At 43.0% G+C, this 17170-nt stretch overlaps 2 long non-coding RNA genes across 2 annotated transcripts; both read left to right on the top strand.

Annotated features, from left to right (window-relative positions):
- Positions 1 to 26: 26 nt before the first annotated feature.
- On the top strand, positions 27 to 1320 carry LOC118941523. The gene is made up of 2 exons (XR_005037832.1): positions 27 to 1125; positions 1204 to 1320. It is a non-coding gene; the product is annotated as an uncharacterized LOC118941523 (long non-coding RNA).
- Positions 1321 to 3553: 2233 nt separating this feature from the next.
- LOC110498285 lies at positions 3554 to 7495 on the top strand. The gene is made up of 3 exons (XR_002469814.2): positions 3554 to 3930; positions 6643 to 6710; positions 6819 to 7495. It is a non-coding gene; the product is annotated as an uncharacterized LOC110498285 (long non-coding RNA).
- Positions 7496 to 17170: the final 9675 nt, after the last annotated feature.

The following is a 17170-nucleotide window of genomic DNA, read 5'->3' on the forward strand; positions in this document are numbered from 1 at the left end:
TCCCTCTCTCTGTCTCCTCCTCCTCCATACAGTACTAGCCCCTCCCTCTCTCTGTCTCCTCCTCCATACAGTACTAGCCCCTCCCTCTCTCTGACCCCTCCTCCTCCATACAGTACTAGCCCCTCCCTCTCTCTGTCTCCTCCACCATACAGTACTATCTCCTCCACCATACAGTACTAGCCCCTCCCTCTCTCTGTCTCTTCCTCCACCATACAGTACTATCCCCTCTCTCTGACCCCTCCTCCATACAGTACTATCCCCTCTCTCTGACCCCTCCATACAGTATTAGCCCCTCCCTCTCTCTGACCCCTCCTCCTCCATACAGCACTAGCCCCTCCCTCTGTGACCCCTCCTCCTCCATACAGTACTAGCCCTTCCCTCTCTCTGACCATCCTCCTCCATACAGTACTAGCCCCTCCCTCTCTGACCCCTCCTCCTCCATACAGTACTATCCCCTCCACCATACAGTACTATCCCCTCTGTCTGACCCCTCCTCCTCCTCCATACAGTACTATGCTCTTTTGCTGACCAAGGATTTGTTAGATAAGATAACATTTTTATAGTTTGTATTATTTAGTCTCTTGTCTGTTCTGCCTTGCACCGCTCTGTGTAAACTAAAGGGAGGTACTTGCGTGCCTTGGGTTGCTTTATGTTGTTGTCACGACTACGGCTTCTCTCTCAGAGATGGAACCTTATGGTTTAGACCACTCCTTGTTGGAAGTAGACCTGTGGTTATTACCAAGGCTCTGCGTTTATACCACCTTTCCACCTGTTTGTTAGATGTCGTTCCATGTAATGGTAACGGTATCTTTGTTATTGTGATGTATTGTTAGCCAGGGCAGAACAGGCCAAATTTAGCCTCTTATTTAAACTAACTTATCAATTCCATGATGATGAAAACATGTTGCTGTTTTCTTCGTCATTATGAATATGCAGATATATGACAGGAACATGCATGGGGGTTGTTAACGCTAACGAGAATCGATGTCCCTTCCTCTTCACTGAGCTACGACTTGTTTTTCTAAAAACGAGGCCGCTTCCTGAAAGGCACTCTCTCTTCCTTATAACGGAGAATTCATTTTGACTGGGTGCCATAGGATTCCCACAGGGCTCTGGTCGACAGGAGTGTGCACTATGTAGGGAATAGGGCTCTGGTCGACAGGAGTGTGTGCACTATGTAGGGAATAGGGCTCTGGTTGACAGGAGTGCACTATGTAGGGAATAGGGTGCCATTTGGGACAGTCCCCTGAGCTGCCTCAGTCTCTGGCAATTGGAGCTTGGCGTCTCTCACTATTAATATACACACACACTATTTTTTTTTTAAACGTTTTGTCGGGTTCATGTTTTTGTCTCCCATCTGTCAATATCATACGGGTTAAATGAGAACCAAATGATCATGTTTTTATTTTATCTTACAGGTCAACCTACCTAGTTACTGCCAGTCAACTGGCCATTACCCAAATGGCACCCTATTCTCTCTCTCTCTCTCTCTCTCTCTCTCTCTCTCTCTCTCTCTCTCTCTATATATATATATATATATATATATATATATATATATATATATATATATATATATATATATATATATATATATATGTATATGTATATGTATATATGTGTGTGTGTATATGTATATGTGTGTGTGTGTGTGTGTATATATATATATATATATATATATGTGTGTGTGTACTACTTTAGACCAGAGGCCTATGGGTCTCCTATCCCTCTAATCCTGGGGGAAATACGGTGCCATTTGGAACAACCTTCATTTTCTACTGCGTCAGACCTAGCCCTGACCCTCTCTGGTCTCGTGACTGTATGGTGCAGAGGCTCAGAACCAGTCTACACACACACACACAGCGGTCTGTCCATCATCAATAGAACATTTTAAGACTCATTGTGAATCAACCTAGATATATTGTAGCCTTGTATTAATAACATTACACACTGTACAATGTTTTTCATTGTTTTGATGATCATCAGGTTAGTTCCAGGTACTTCTGATGGAGAGTTGAAGAAAAATAAACATTAGAATTTGATTTCTGCTTATGTAAAGTGTTAATATATTACAGAACATTAAGCTGTGTTTGTGGGTCTGTCTTTTTTCAAATGATAACAATTGTATAGCTTCACCAGCTGCTCCTTGATGCTGGAAGTAGATATTTTATTTTTCATCAGTTTTTATTAAACAATGTGATCATCAAAGTCAAATGTACTATATTATATATATATATTTTATCTTGTGAAATGTTAGGACAAAATTGTAAAAAAAATAATAATAATTTGATTTAAATAAAACATATGTGCCATGCTTGCTCAAAATTAAATGTTATGTTTGTTTCATTTTGGATGGCCTAATATCAAATTTTATTATTGTACTAAGCTTAGCAATGGACTCCTGAGTGGCGCAGCGGTCTCAGTGCTTGAGGCGTCACAACAGACACCCTGGTTCGATTCCAGGCTGTATCACAACCGGCCGTGATTGGGAGTCCCGTAGTGCGGGCGAGCAATTAGCCCAGCGTCGTCCGGGGGTAGGCCGTCCATAGTAAATAAGAATATGTTCTTAACTGACTTGCCTAGTTAAATAAAATAAAAGCCTCAAATGAGCTAATGTAGCATCTGGTTGGCGTTTCTACTCACACTACCAAATATGTTGGATGCGTAGTTTAGAAGTCCGAAGGCAAGTTTAGTTACGTCACGGGCGCATTCCCTAACGGAAATATGCAAATAAATGCTACAACGCGCCAATAGGATCTCACTAGCTGGTGCTTGGCTCTGCCCACCTTGCTTGTTTTTTATTTCACCTTTATTTAACCAGGTGGGCTAGTTGAGACCACGTTCTCATTTACAACTGCGACCTGGCCAAGAATAAAGCAAAGCAGTTCGACACAAACAACAGTTACACATGGAGTAAACAAGCAGTCAATAATACAGTAGAAAAGGTACAGTGTGTACAAATGAGGTAGGATAAGGGAGGTAAGGCAATAAATAGGCCACGGTGATGAAGTAATTACAATGCAGAAGATTGATGTGCAAGTAGAGATACTGGGACGCAAGATAAATAAATAATACATTATTCTGCCCCACTATGACATTTGTTCATATTTGGAAGTGGACAGGCTGTGGTCTCTTAGGTTAGTTATATACACATCTTTGGTATGAAGATAGGCTAAAAGCTGCTTATCCGATCACGCATGGCGACCTTGGCTGGCAAAAGAAAAAAGCTCATGCGTAGAAACACGTCATTGGGTCTAACGGTCCTATATATCGCCGAACTGCGCATGTGCATGACGTCAAATCAAAAGGCACTCCTGTATAAAAATTTTTTATTTTTTTTTAACGAAAATGCAAACTTGTCCGTTTTTTTATGCTTGTTTTACCTTCACGAGGTTGGAGTAATAACACGTTGAACTACGTATAAGACATTGGCTCGGATGTAGGTTGTTCCTTTTAGTTGTCGAAGGAAGAATTATTCACTTCTCTCATTGACAAACACCGGTCTGGTCTGTTTCGCAAGCGTTCCCGGAAGTACCGCGATGTTGTGCCTCTGGCTTTAGAAACTCTGTGTTATCAAGGACTCCATATTAACTTCTCCATTGGATTGGTCGAACAGTGCAAAATAAAACCTCCCCCTACAGTTTTCTCTCTCGTCAACACCAGTATGCGGGCAATCTAGTTTCAGACGTTTTTTATTTTTTTAAGATAATTACAGTATTTTTAATGGGAGGAAAATTGAGGGGAGGGCTTTAGGATTTGTGTGACAGTTCAACAGCGCAATCTCCGTACAGGGCAGTCAGACGGCTGGGGGCAAAAAAATCGTAGAACTGGTTCTCGTAAGAGCTCGCAAGGGGGTGTCAAATACGGACATTGCCCCCCCCCCCCCGGGAATATAGCATTTACTGATGATGTTGGTGTCTTTGAAGAGTTTCTGTGAGTATCCTAATGATTCAAATAGGGTTAAAACGTAAGGGTTGTTGGATGACCAGTTTTTGCTGGGCAGTCCTTTGTTTACTTGTGTAGCCATCTGCGAGATAATAATATGATTGCGGCCCTCAATTTGGGGTTTTCGTACATGTGTGCCCATTCCTGAGTGGTAATACTGATGGTATGTCAAGGGCAGATGGTTCGTTTTATAAAGTAGGTTAGGATAATTCGTTTTAACAGGTTAGGTGAATTGAGGTTAAGGTTAAGAAAAGGGTTAGGCTTAGCGACAACGCTACGGTTGTCAACAACTGTTGTCCCCGACGGCGGCCACTATGGTGCTGTAGACCTACTCCATCTAGTCACAACGGTACAAACGGAAGCGGATCATTAGCATCATGAACACCTGTACACCCTTCATATGCTCACTCGCTCCTGGATCGGAAAAATATCCTATTCAGCTAATTCTTCTTGTCTGCTAAATGAACAAACCAACAGCCTGTGGCATGGTGCATAGCCATATAATGTACATGTAATGTACAGTAGGTCAACTCATTCTGTTCTTCTGAAACATATTTCCATCATATCATAATGTTTCTTTAGACCTGCCTAAAATAAGTAAATAATTTATTGTGATGGTGTGTATTCAATTGATTTATTAGAATTTTTTTTAAAAAGTAGATAATAGTGAAGACATCAAAACTATGAAATAACACATATGGAATCATGTAATAACCAAAAAAAAAGTGTTAAACAAATCACAATATATTTGAGATTCTTCAAAGTAGCCACCCTTTGCCTTGATGACAGCGTTGCACACGCTTGGCATTCTCTCAACCAGCTTCATGAGGTAGTCACCTGGAATGCATTTCAATTTACAGGTGTGCCTTGTTAAAAGTACATTTTTGGAATTTCTTTCCTTAATGCGTCAGTAGTGTTGTGACAAGGTAGGGGTGGTATACAGAAGATAGCCCTATTTGGTAACAGACCAAGTCCATATCATGGCAAGAACAGCTCAAATAAGCAAAGAGAAATGACAGTCCATCATTACTTTAAGACATGAAGGTCAGTCAATCTGGAAATTTCAAGAACTTTTAAAGTTTCTTCAGGTGCAGTCGCAAAAAGCATCAAGCGCTATGATGAAACTGTCTCTCATGAGGACCACCACAGGAAAGGAAGAACCAGAGTTACCTCTGCTGCAGAGGATAAGTTCATTAGAGTTACCAGCCTCAGATTACAGCCCAAATAAATGCTTCACAAAGTTATTTCAGGGAAAGGGGGGATACCTAGTCAGTTGTACAGGGAAAGGGGGGGATACCTAGTCAGTTGTACAGGGAAAGGGGGGTTACCTAGTCAGTTGTAAAGGGAAGAAGGAGAGTGATGGAGTGCTGCTTCAGATGACCTGGCCTCCGCAATCACCCGACGTCAACACAATTGAGATGGTTTGGGATGAGTTGGATCACAGAGTGAAGGAACATCAGCCAAAATGTACTTTGAAGAATTTCAAATATATTTTGATTTGTTTAACACTTTTTGGTTGCTACATGATTCCATATGTCAAAATTATGAAATAACACGTCTTCACTAGTATTCTACAATGTAGAAAATAGTAAAAAAAATGAAGAAAAACCTTTTGAATGAGTAGGTGTGTCCAAACCTTTGATTGGTACTGTATATAATTTCTCATTGATGTAAAATATACACGTTCCTTATGTTTCCAAAACCGTGCCACAAGCGATGCGTTTTAAAGTTCAAAGTGAGCGTCGGGGATGTTAACAAAATTCCCCTGGCCAGAAAATACTATCGTCAATACGTGCTAAAGCAGTTAGCGACTATGAATGGGGGTTAGCCGCAATAGCTAGCTAGCTAACACTAAATGTATGTAGCACGAATTATTGGTTGTCATTGTATTCCCCTCTAATGTGCCACAGGTTGTTTGCCATAATAGCTCATTTGGATCACATTTGTGGAAGGTCGTTTCGTGCAATTTAAAAACAGCTACCTATTTTCTTAGCTATATTTATATATAAATAAATGTCCTAGCTATATTATGAAATAAATAAATGTCCTAGCTATATTTATATATAAATAAATGTCCTAGCTATATTTATAAATAAATAAATGTCCTAGCTATATTTATATATAAATAAATATCCTAGCTATATTATGAAATAAATAAATGTCCTAGCTATATTATGAAATAAATAAATGTCCTAGCTATATTTATATATAAATAAATGTCCTAGCTATATTTATAAATAAATAAATGTCCTAGCTATATTTATAAATAAATAAATGTCCTAGCTATATTTATATATAAATAAATGTCCTAGCTATATTTATATATAAATAAATGTCCTAGCTATATTTATATATAAATAAATGTCCTAGCTATATTTATAAATAAATAAATGTCCTAGCTATATTTATAAATAAATAAATGTCCTAGCTATATTTATAAATAAATAAATGTCCTAGCTATATTATGAAATAAATAAATGTCCTAGCTATATTTATATATAAATAAATGTCCTAGCTATATTTATAAATAAATAAATGTCCTAGCTATATTATGAAATAAATACATGTCCTAGCTATATTTATATATAAATAAATGTCCTAGCTATATTTATAAATAAATAAATGTCCTAGCTATATTTATAAATAAATAAATGTCCTAGCTATATTTTGAATGAGGTATGTATGTTTGTCCATCCACAGGCTGCCTCTCCAGCTTCTAGACAAGATCATCTCTGACAGTGCAACAACCTGTCCAGCATTTGACAAAGGTCTTCTCAGCCATATCATAATGATATGTAGCTAGCTACCAGCTACTAGCTACATACTTTGTCAGAATACTAACTATTCTCTCATTTGTGACTCAAATCACTAAACAGATGCGAAGTGAACGAGTGCCAGACTTTGTGGGGAAATGTCCAGACCGCAGCTCTTCACGTGAGACACATCCAGATTTGGGGTAACATCTCCCAATTGTCACGCCCAGCTGTTCAGACCAGAGATGGATCAAGAGCTCAACCTCTGCCACTATTTCGGCAGAGAACAGACAGTGGACTAAACTCCAGGGATGTATGGGGATACAGGAGAGACTGGCAACTACAGACAGCTCCAGGCTGGACCTGTCTGTCCCCTCTCTCTCTCTCTCTCTCCTCTATCCTCATCTTTCTGTCCCCTCCATTGCTTGTAGACGACGACGACGACGATGATATCTGTCAAGTCTTGTCCTGTTATTTTCATAACTAGGCATCGAACAGAACATATGTCGGCTAGTTGGTGGAATCATCCCCAGAATTGGTTTCATTTGCATTTAAAGTTATTCACAGACATCTCGGTAGGTTTTTTTTTCCCCTCCTGAAATGGAGGATCTCTGTTCTACTGCCTTTTTTTAGTAACCCAATAATCACCCTTTTGTCTGAACCAAGCAATTTACCATTATAATGAACAAAGTATAGGTCTAGTTTCAGATGTGCTGTGGACAGTGAGTTTGTTGTTGTTCTGAAAGGCCTCGTTCCCAACCTTCAACAACGGAGTAAAACATAGTAGATGTTGCAAACTGTATCAAAGATCTTGTCGCCTCCTAATGTCGCGTGTCAGACTTTACTGCTACAGAGCTGGTTTGTTCTAATATATTATACCAGACCTTGACTGAAAAACCTACAGGACGGTAGATCTCCAGGAAGAGGGTTGGACTGTAAAACCTACAGGACAGTAGATCTACAGGAAGAGGGTTGGACTGTAAAACCTACAGGACAGTAGATCTCCAGGAAGAGGGTTGGAGTGAAAACCTACAGGACAGTAGATCTCCAGGAAGAGGGTTGGACTGATAACCTACAGGACAGTAGATCTCCAGGAAGAGGGTTGGACTGAAAAACCTACAGGACGGTAGATATCCAGGAAGAGGGTTGGACTGTAAAACCTACAAGACAGTAGATCTCCAGGAAGAGGGTTGGACTGAAAACCTACAGGACAGTAGATCTCCAGGAAGAGGGTTGGACTGAAAACCTACAGGACAGTAGATCTCTAGGAAGAGGGTTGGACTGAAAATCTACAGGACAGTAGATCTCCAGGAAGAGGGTTGGAGTGAAAACCTACAGGACAGTAGATCTCCAGGAAAAGGGTTGGAGTGAAAACCTACAGGACAGTAGATCTCCAGGAAAAGGGTTGGAGTGAAAACCTACAGGACAGTAGATCTCCAGGAAGAGGGTTGGACTGTAAAACCTACAAGACAGTAGATCTCCAGGAAGAGGGTTGGACTGAAAACCTACAGGACGGTAGATCTACAGGAAGAGGGTTGGACTGATAACCTACAGGACGGTAAATCTCCAGGAAGAGGGTTGGACTGATAACCTACAGGACAGTAGATCTCCAGGAAGAGGGTTGGACTGATAACCTACAGGACAGTAGATCTCCAGGAAGAGGGTTGGACTGATAACCTACAGGACGGTAAATCTCCAGGAAGAGGGTTGGACTGAAAACCTACAGGACGGTAAATCTCCAGGAAGAGGGTTGGACTGATAACCTACAGGACAGTAGATCTCCAGGAAGAGGGTTGGACTGATAACCTACAGGACAGTAGATCTCCAGGAAGAGGGTTGGACTGATAACCTACAGGACAGTAGATCTCCAGGAAGAGGGTTGGACTGATAACCTACAGGACAGTAGATCTCCAGGAAGAGGGTTGGACTGATAACCTACAGGACAGTAGATCTCCAGGGAGAGGGTTGGGCTGATAACCTACAGGACAGTAGATCTCCAGGAAGAGGGTTGGACTGATAACCTACAGGACAGTAGATCTCCAGGAAGAGGGTTGGACTGAAAACCTACAGGACAGTAGATCTCCAGGAAGAGGGTTGGACTGTAAAACCTACAGGACAGTAGATCTCCAGGAAGAGGGTTGGGCTGAAAACCTACAGGACAGTAGATCTCCAGGAAGAGGGTTGGACTGAAAACCTACAGGACAGTAGATCTACAGGAAGAGGGTTGGGCTGAAAACCTACAGGACAGTAGATCTCCAGGAAGAGGGTTGGGCTGAAAACCTACAGGACAGTAGATCTCCAGGAACAGGGTTGGACTGAAAACCTACAGGACGGTAGATCTACAGGAAGAGGGTTGGACTGATAACCTACAGGACAGTAGATCTCCAGGAAGAGGGTTGGGCTGAAAACCTACAGGACAGTAGATCTCCAGGAAGAGGGTTGGGCTGAAAACCTACAGGACAGTAGATCTCCAGGGAGAGGGTTGGGCTGAAAACCTACAGGACAGTAGATCTCCAGGAAGAGGGTTGGGCTGAAAACCTACAGGACAGTAGATCTCCAGGAAGAGGGTTGGGCTGAAAACCTACAGGACAGTAGATCTCCAGGAAGAGGGTTGGACTGAAAACCTACAGGACAGTAGATCTACAGGAAGAGGGTTGGACTGAAAACCTACAGGACAGTAGATCTACAGGAAGAGGGTTGGACTGATAACCTACAGGACAGTAGATCTCCAGGAAGAGGGTTGGACTGAAAACCTACAGGACAGTAGATCTCCAGGAAGAGGGTTGGAGTGAAAACCTACAGGACAGTAGATCTCCAGGAAGAGGGTTGAACTGAAAACCTACAGGACAGTAGATCTCCAGGAAGAGGGTTGGACTGAAAACCTACAGGACCAGTAGATCTCCAGGAAGAGGGTTGGGCTGCCCTGTACCTTATCATACCAGATTCTGAGCCTCTCGTCTGGCTCCGTGAGATTAGATTAGTAGTCCCTCCCTCTTATGGTTGTTGATCTGTGGTGGAAAGATGTTTTTATTGCTTTACCTCATTGCCATGTTTTGCACCAGGACAGTTGGTGCTTTTCTCTATGATATTAACCAGTGTGAAGACAACAACAGTACACTAACCCAGGTCCTAGAGTTCGAGGCAAATTAATATCGTTGTTTCCCTTAGACGAAGTAGGGACCATATAGCCCAACATAACATGCTGTACCAAAAGTGAAAAGACGCAATTCATTCTTACACCATATTGATTCATTCTTACACCATATTGATTCACTCGTACACCATATTGATTCATTCTTACACCATATTGATTCATTCTTACACCATATTGATTCATTCACTCTTACACCATATTGATTCATTCACTCTTACACCATATTGATTCATTCTTACACCATATTGATTCATTCATTCTTACACCATATTGATTCATTCTTACATACACCATATTGATTCATTCTTACATACACCATATTGATTCATTCTTTCACCACATTGATTCATTCTTTCACCACATTGATTCATTCTTACATACACCATATTGATTCATTCTTACATACACCATATTGATTCATTCTTACACCATATTGATTCATTCACTCATACACCATATTGATTCATTCTTTCACCATATTGATTCATTCGATAACCTTATCAGAGTTTGTATGAATGGCACAGAGTCACAGATTATGTTATTTTAGTTATAGGACCGGATCCCCAGACACACAGTCCTAGTTATAGGACCAGATTCCCAGACACACAGTCCTAGTTATAGGGCCGGATCCCCAGACACACAGTCCTAGTTATAGGGCCGGATCCCCAGACACACAGTCCTAGTTATAGGACCAGATTCCCAGACACACAGTCCTAGTTATAGGGCCGGATCCCCAGACACACAGTCCTAGTTATAGGACCAGATTCCCAGACACACAGTCCTAGTTATAGGGCCGGATCCCCAGACACACAGTCCTAGTTATAGGGCCGGATCCCCAGACACACAGTCCTAGTTATAGGACCAGATTCCCAGACACACAGTCCTAGTTATAGGGCCGGATCCCCAGACACACAGTCCTAGTTATAGGACCGGATCCCCAGACACACAGTCCTAGTTATAGGACCGGATCCCCAGACACACAGTCCTAGTTATAGGACCGGATCCCCAGACACACAGTCCTAGTTATAGGACCGGATCCCCAGACACACAGTCCTAGTTATAGGACCGGATCCCCAGACACACAGTCCTAGTTATAGGGCCGGATCCCCAGACACACAGTCCTAGTTATAGGGCCGGATCCCCAGACACACAGTCCTAGTTATAGGACCGGATCCCCAGACACACAGTCCTAGTTATAGGACCGGATCCCCAGACACACAGTCCTAGTTATAGGGCCGGATCCCCAGACACACAGTCCTAGTTATAGGACCGGATCCTAGTTATAGGACCGGATCCCCAGACACACAGTCCTAGTTATAGGACCGGATCCCCAGACATACAGTCCTAGTTATAGGACCGGATCCCCAGACACACAGTCCTAGTTATAGGACCGGATCCCCAGACACACAGTCCTTGTCAAGGAGAAGTTCCATTGAAAAAGCTTTTTAACTGCAGGTAACCTAGTGGTTAGAGCATTAGACTAGTAACCTAAAGGTTGCTGGATCGAATCCCAGAGTTGACAAGGTAAAAATCTGTCGTTCTGCCCCCTGAACAAGGCGGTTATCCCACTGTTCCCCAGTAGGCCGTCATTGTAAATAAGAATTTGTTCTTAACTGACTTGCCTATTTAAACAAATTGAAATAGTCCAGAATTAGGCTTAATCTGTATCTGGGAAACAGGCCCTTAGAGTAGATTTATGTGTTGTCCCCATAGAGTTAGGTACATTTATGTGTTGTGCCCATAGAGTTAGGTAGATTTATGTGTTGAACCCATAGAGTTAGGTAGATTTATGTGTCGAACCTATAGAGTTAGGTAGATTTATGTGTCGAACCCATAGAGTTAGGTAGATTTATGTGTCGAACCCATAGAGTTAGGTAGATTTATGTGTTGAACCCATAGAGTTAGGTAGATTTATGTGTCGAACCCATAGAGTTAGGTAGATTTATGTGTTGAACCCATAGAGTTAGGTAGATTTATATGTTGTACCCATAGAGTTAGGTAGATTTATGTGTTGAGCCCATAGAGTTAGGTAGATATATGTGTTGAGCCCATAGAGTTAGGTAGGTTTATGTGTTGAACCCATAGAGTTAAGTAGGTTTATGTGTTGAGCCCATAGAGTTAGGTAGGTTTATGTGTTGAACCCATAGAGTTAGGTAGGTTTATGTGTTGAACCCATAGAGTTAGGTAGGTTTATGTGTTGAGCCCATAGAGTTAGGTAGGTTTATGTGTTGAACCCATAGAGTTAGGTAGATTTATATGTTGTACCCATAGAGTTAAGTAGGTTTATGTGTTGAGCCCCAGGCAACATTTTCTATTTCATTAAGGGACTTTTTATTTTATTTTTTGCATCACCTTCACTCCCTCCGGGATATGTGCAATATGGTATCTTATTACCTGTCATGATGTGGATATGAATATGTGATATTGTATGAACAAGTGACACGTTGTTTGAAAACAACAAAATTACCAACGTCTTCCATTAAGAAATATTTATAGTCTTCATATGCATTAGCTTGTTTAGAGGGACTGCGGTGCCAATATTATAACTAACCATGCATGAAGGGTTGCTGGTGTTGCTTGCTTTTTGAATAACCAAAATCCCAGAGCTGACAAGGTACAAATCTGTCGTTCTGCCCCTGAACAAGGCAGTTTAACCCACTGTTCCCCTGAACAAGGCAGTTAACCCACTGTTCCCCTGAACAAGGCAGTTAACCCACTGTTCCCCTGAACAAGGCAGTTAACCCACTGTTCCCCTGAACAAGGCAGTTAACCCACTGTTCCCCTGAACAAGGCAGTTAACCCACTGTTCCCCTGAACAAGGCAGTTAACCCACTGTTCCCCTGAACAAGGCAGTTTAACCCACTGTTCCCCTGAACAAGGCAGTTAACCCACTGTTCCCCTGAACAAGGCAGTTAACCCACTGTTCCCCTGAACAAGGCAGTTTAACCCACTGTTCCCCTGAACAAGGCAGTTTAACCCACTGTTCCCCTGAACAAGGCAGTTAACCCACTGTTCCCCTGAACAAGGCAGTTAACCCACTGTTCCCCTGAACAAGGCAGTTAACCCACTGTTCCCCTGAACAAGGCAGTTAACCCACTGTTCCCCTGAACAAGGCAGTTAACCCACTGTTCCCCTGAACAAGGCAGTTAACCCATTGTTCCCCTGAACAAGGCAGTTAACCCATTGTTCCCCTGAACAAGGCAGTTAACCCACTGTTCCCCTGAACAAGGCAGTTAACCCACTGTTCCCCTGAACAAGGCAGTTTAACCCACTGTTCCTAGGCCGTCATTGAAAATAAGAATTTGTTTCTCAACTGACTTGCCTAGTTTAAAAAAAAAAAATAAGGAAACATTGTTTTCTAAAAACAGAACATGTTTGGGAGATTTGATTCAATTGTTAAATTCTATTCAGAGTGAATTTCACCACAGGTATACAGTTATCTATTACTATCTAAACTGTATTTTATGGAATGAACACCTTCAGAATCAGACATATTGACATCCAGTGTGTTAACACAGGCAGCCCAATTCTGATCTTTTTTTCCACTAATTGGTCTTTTTGACCAATCAGATCGGCTCTTTTGCCACTAATTGGTCTTTTTGGCCAATCAGATCGGCTCTTTTGCCACTAATTGGTCTTTTTGGCCAATCAGATCGGCTCTTTTGCCAATAATTAGACAACATATTAGAGTTGTGCTTCCTGTGGAAACAGCCTATCGTAATTGATCAATAAAATAACGATCTAGAAAATGAGAATATATTTAGTTTAAAAGCAAGACATCTAGACATTTCAGAAGAAAATAAAACAATTCTGCATGATTTTCCAGTTTGTTTGATCTATTGTAATCTCTGTTTTTTTAAAGGAATGTTTAGCATATTAGAAGCTATATAATGTAATGTTTGTTTAGAGGGAAGACTATGGTGTATACTGTGGTTTAGGAGGACGTTTGTTCCTCGTAAGAAACACCCAACAGGGCGCGAAGTACCACATGTTGAAACCGAACGACTCACATTTGAATTGGCAAAACGGTCTTCTGGGGAAATTCAATATTCAAGCTACGTTCCCTATGGTACTAGTGCACTACTTTTTGACCGGGGGGGACCATAGGGCTCTAGTACAAAGTAGTGCACTATGTAGGGAATAGGGTGTCATTTTGGGAAGTAGCCTCGGACTCGTACAGTATCATTCTGTAAGAACTAAGGACCCACTGATTTAGGAGGCCTGTGTTGATGCCTCTTTTCACAGTTTCCATTCTGTTCAAATGTTGCACCGTTGTCCATATCAATCGAACTATGTATGCATGTATACATGTGAATTATTATGCATCCTTCCTATTAATAGAGCTGCCTCAAGGAGAAACGACTGAACAAAAAAAAAAAAAATAATAATAATTATGCTGTAAACCTTTCTTGACATGTATGAACTAATTCACTACCATCATCCTGTCTTGAATACTGTGTTTAAAAAAAATATATATAAAAAAAAAATTGTAACGCTACATAATGTGGCAATGCTTAGGAAAAGATCAATCTAGAATGTATCGATCATTTAAAACTATATTAAATGCGAGGAGAAAATATTATGCATGACTTAAAAGTAATCAATGATTTGTATCGCGGGCAATAATCAACTTGGTCCATTTGCGTTGATCATTAGATCTGTGATACTGAAAGGTTGACATTGTGGCGCTGTGATATACGGTAGTAATACGTTTTACAGGTCTTGAATAACAGGGGACGGTTGTTGACATCACCCTGAGCACATTGTTTTGATAAAAAGAATGTACGATGTTGATCAACAGCCTGAAATCCAGGCTGTTTGCGCTATCATTCTACTATCATTCTACTATCATTCTACTATCATTCTACTATCATTCTACTAGCATTCTACTATCATTCTACTATCATTCTACTATCATTCTACTAGCATTCTACTAGCATTCTACTATCATTCTACTATCATTCTACTATCATTCTACTAGCATTCTACTATCATTCTACTATCTGTTACGGTGCGTGAATGAGGACCCAAAAGCGAATCAACTTAAACAGAGCTTCTTTAATTACCAAACATAGGTAGGCTCAGATGGACCGGCAGATTCCGACAGGACAGGACAAGGTTACAGCAAACATGACGACAGTCTGGTTCAGGCATGAATGACACAAACAAACAAGAATCCGACAAGGACAGGAGCAGAAACAGAGAGAGATATTGGGACCTAATCAGAGGGAAAAAAGGGAACAGGTGGGGAACGGGGTGAATGGGTAGTTAGAGGAGACAAGGGACAGCTGGGGGAAAGCGGGGGAGAAAAGGTAACCTAACACGACCAGCAGAGGGAGACAGGGTGAAGGGAAAGGACAGAGACAAGACAACATGACAGTACATGACAGTACCCCCCCACTCACCGAGCGCCTCCTGGCGCACTCGAGGAGGAAACCTGGCGGCAACGGAGGAAATCATCAATCAGCGCACGGTCCAGCACGTCCCGAGAGGGAACCCAACTCCTCTCCTCAGGACCGTACCCCTCCCAGTCAACTAGGTACTGATGACCACGGCCCCGAGGACGCATGTCCAAGATTTTACGGACCCTGTAGATAGGTGCGCCCTCGACAAGGATGGGGGGGGGGGGAAGACGAGCGGGGGCGCGAAGAACGGGCTTAACACAGGAGACATGGAAGACCGGGTGGACGCGACGAAGATATCGCGGAAGAAGAAGTCGCACTGCGACAGGATTAATGACCTGAGAGATACGGAATGGACCAATGAACCGCGGGGTCAACTTGCGAGAAGCCGTCTTAAGGGGAAGGTTCTGAGTGGAGAGCCAAACTCTCTGACCGCGACAATATCTAGGGCTCTTAGTTCTACGCTTATTAGCAGCTCTCACAGTCTGCGCCCTATAACGGCAAAGTGCAGACCTGACCCTCTTCCAGGTGCGCTCGCAACGTTGGACAAAAGCCTGAGCGGAGGGGACGCTGGACTCGGCGAACTGAGATGAGAACAACGGAGGCTGGTACCCGAGGCTACTCTGAAAAGGAGATAGCCCGGTCGCAGACGAAGGAAGCGAGTTGTGGGCGTATTCTGCCCAGGGGAGCTGTTCTGACCAAGACGCAGGGTTGCGAAAAGAAAGACTGCGTAAGATGCGACCAATAGTCTGATTGGCCCGTTCTGCTTGACCGTTAGACTGGGGGTGAAAGCCGGAAGAGAGACTGACGGAAGCCCCAATCAAACGGCAAAACTCCCTCCAAAATTGAGACGTGAATTGCGGACCTCTGTCCGAAACGACGTCTGACGGAAGGCCATGAATTCTGAAAACATTCTCGATGATGATTTGTGCCGTCTCTTTAGCAGAAGGAAGCTTAGCAAGGGGAATGAAATGAGCCGCCTTAGAGAACCTATCGACAACCGTAAGAATAACAGTCTTCCCCGCTGACGAAGGCAGTCCGGTGACAAAATCTAAGGCGATGTGAGACCACGGTCGAGAGGGAATAGGAAGCGGCCTGAGACGGCCGGCAGGAGGAGAGTTACCGGACTTAGTCTGCGCGCAGACCGAACAAGCAGCCACGAAACGACGCGTGTCATGCTCCCGGGTGGGCCACCAGAAACGCTGGCGAATGGAAGCAAGCGTACCCCGAACGCCAGGGTGGCCGGCTAACTTGGCAGAGTGAGCCCACTGAAGAACGGCCAGACGAGTAGGAACGGGAACGAAAAGAAGGTTCCTAGGACAAGCGCGCGGCGACGGAGTTTGAGTGAGTGCTTGCTTTACCTGCCTCTCAATTCCCCAGACAGTCAACCCGACAACACGCCCCTCAGGGAGAATCCCCTCGGGGTCAGTGGAGGCTACTGAAGAACTGAAGAGACGAGACAAAGCATCAGGCTTGGTGTTCTTAGAGCCCGGACGATAAGAAATCACGAACTCGAAACGAGCGAAAAACAGCGCCCAACGCGCCTGACGCGCATTAAGTCGTTTGGCAGAACGGATGTACTCAAGGTTCCTATGGTCAGTCCAAACGACAAAAGGAACGGTCGCCCCCTCCAACCACTGTCGCCATTCGCCTAGGGCTAACCGGATGGCGAGCAGTTCGCGGTTACCCACATCATAGTTACGTTCCGACGGCGACAGGCGATGAGAAAAATACGCGCATGGGTGGACCTTGTCGTCAGAGAGGGAGCGCTGAGAAAGGATGGCTCCCACTCCCACCTCTGACGCGTCAACCTCGACAACGAACTGTCTAGAGACGTCAGGTGTAACAAGGATAGGAGCGGATGTAAAACGATTCTTGAGGAGATCAAAAGCTCCCTGGGCGGAAACGGACCACTTAAA

Source organism: Oncorhynchus mykiss, chromosome 19 (assembly GCF_013265735.2).
Source record: "Oncorhynchus mykiss isolate Arlee chromosome 19, USDA_OmykA_1.1, whole genome shotgun sequence".
Taxonomy (NCBI): Eukaryota; Metazoa; Chordata; class Actinopteri; order Salmoniformes; family Salmonidae; genus Oncorhynchus; species Oncorhynchus mykiss.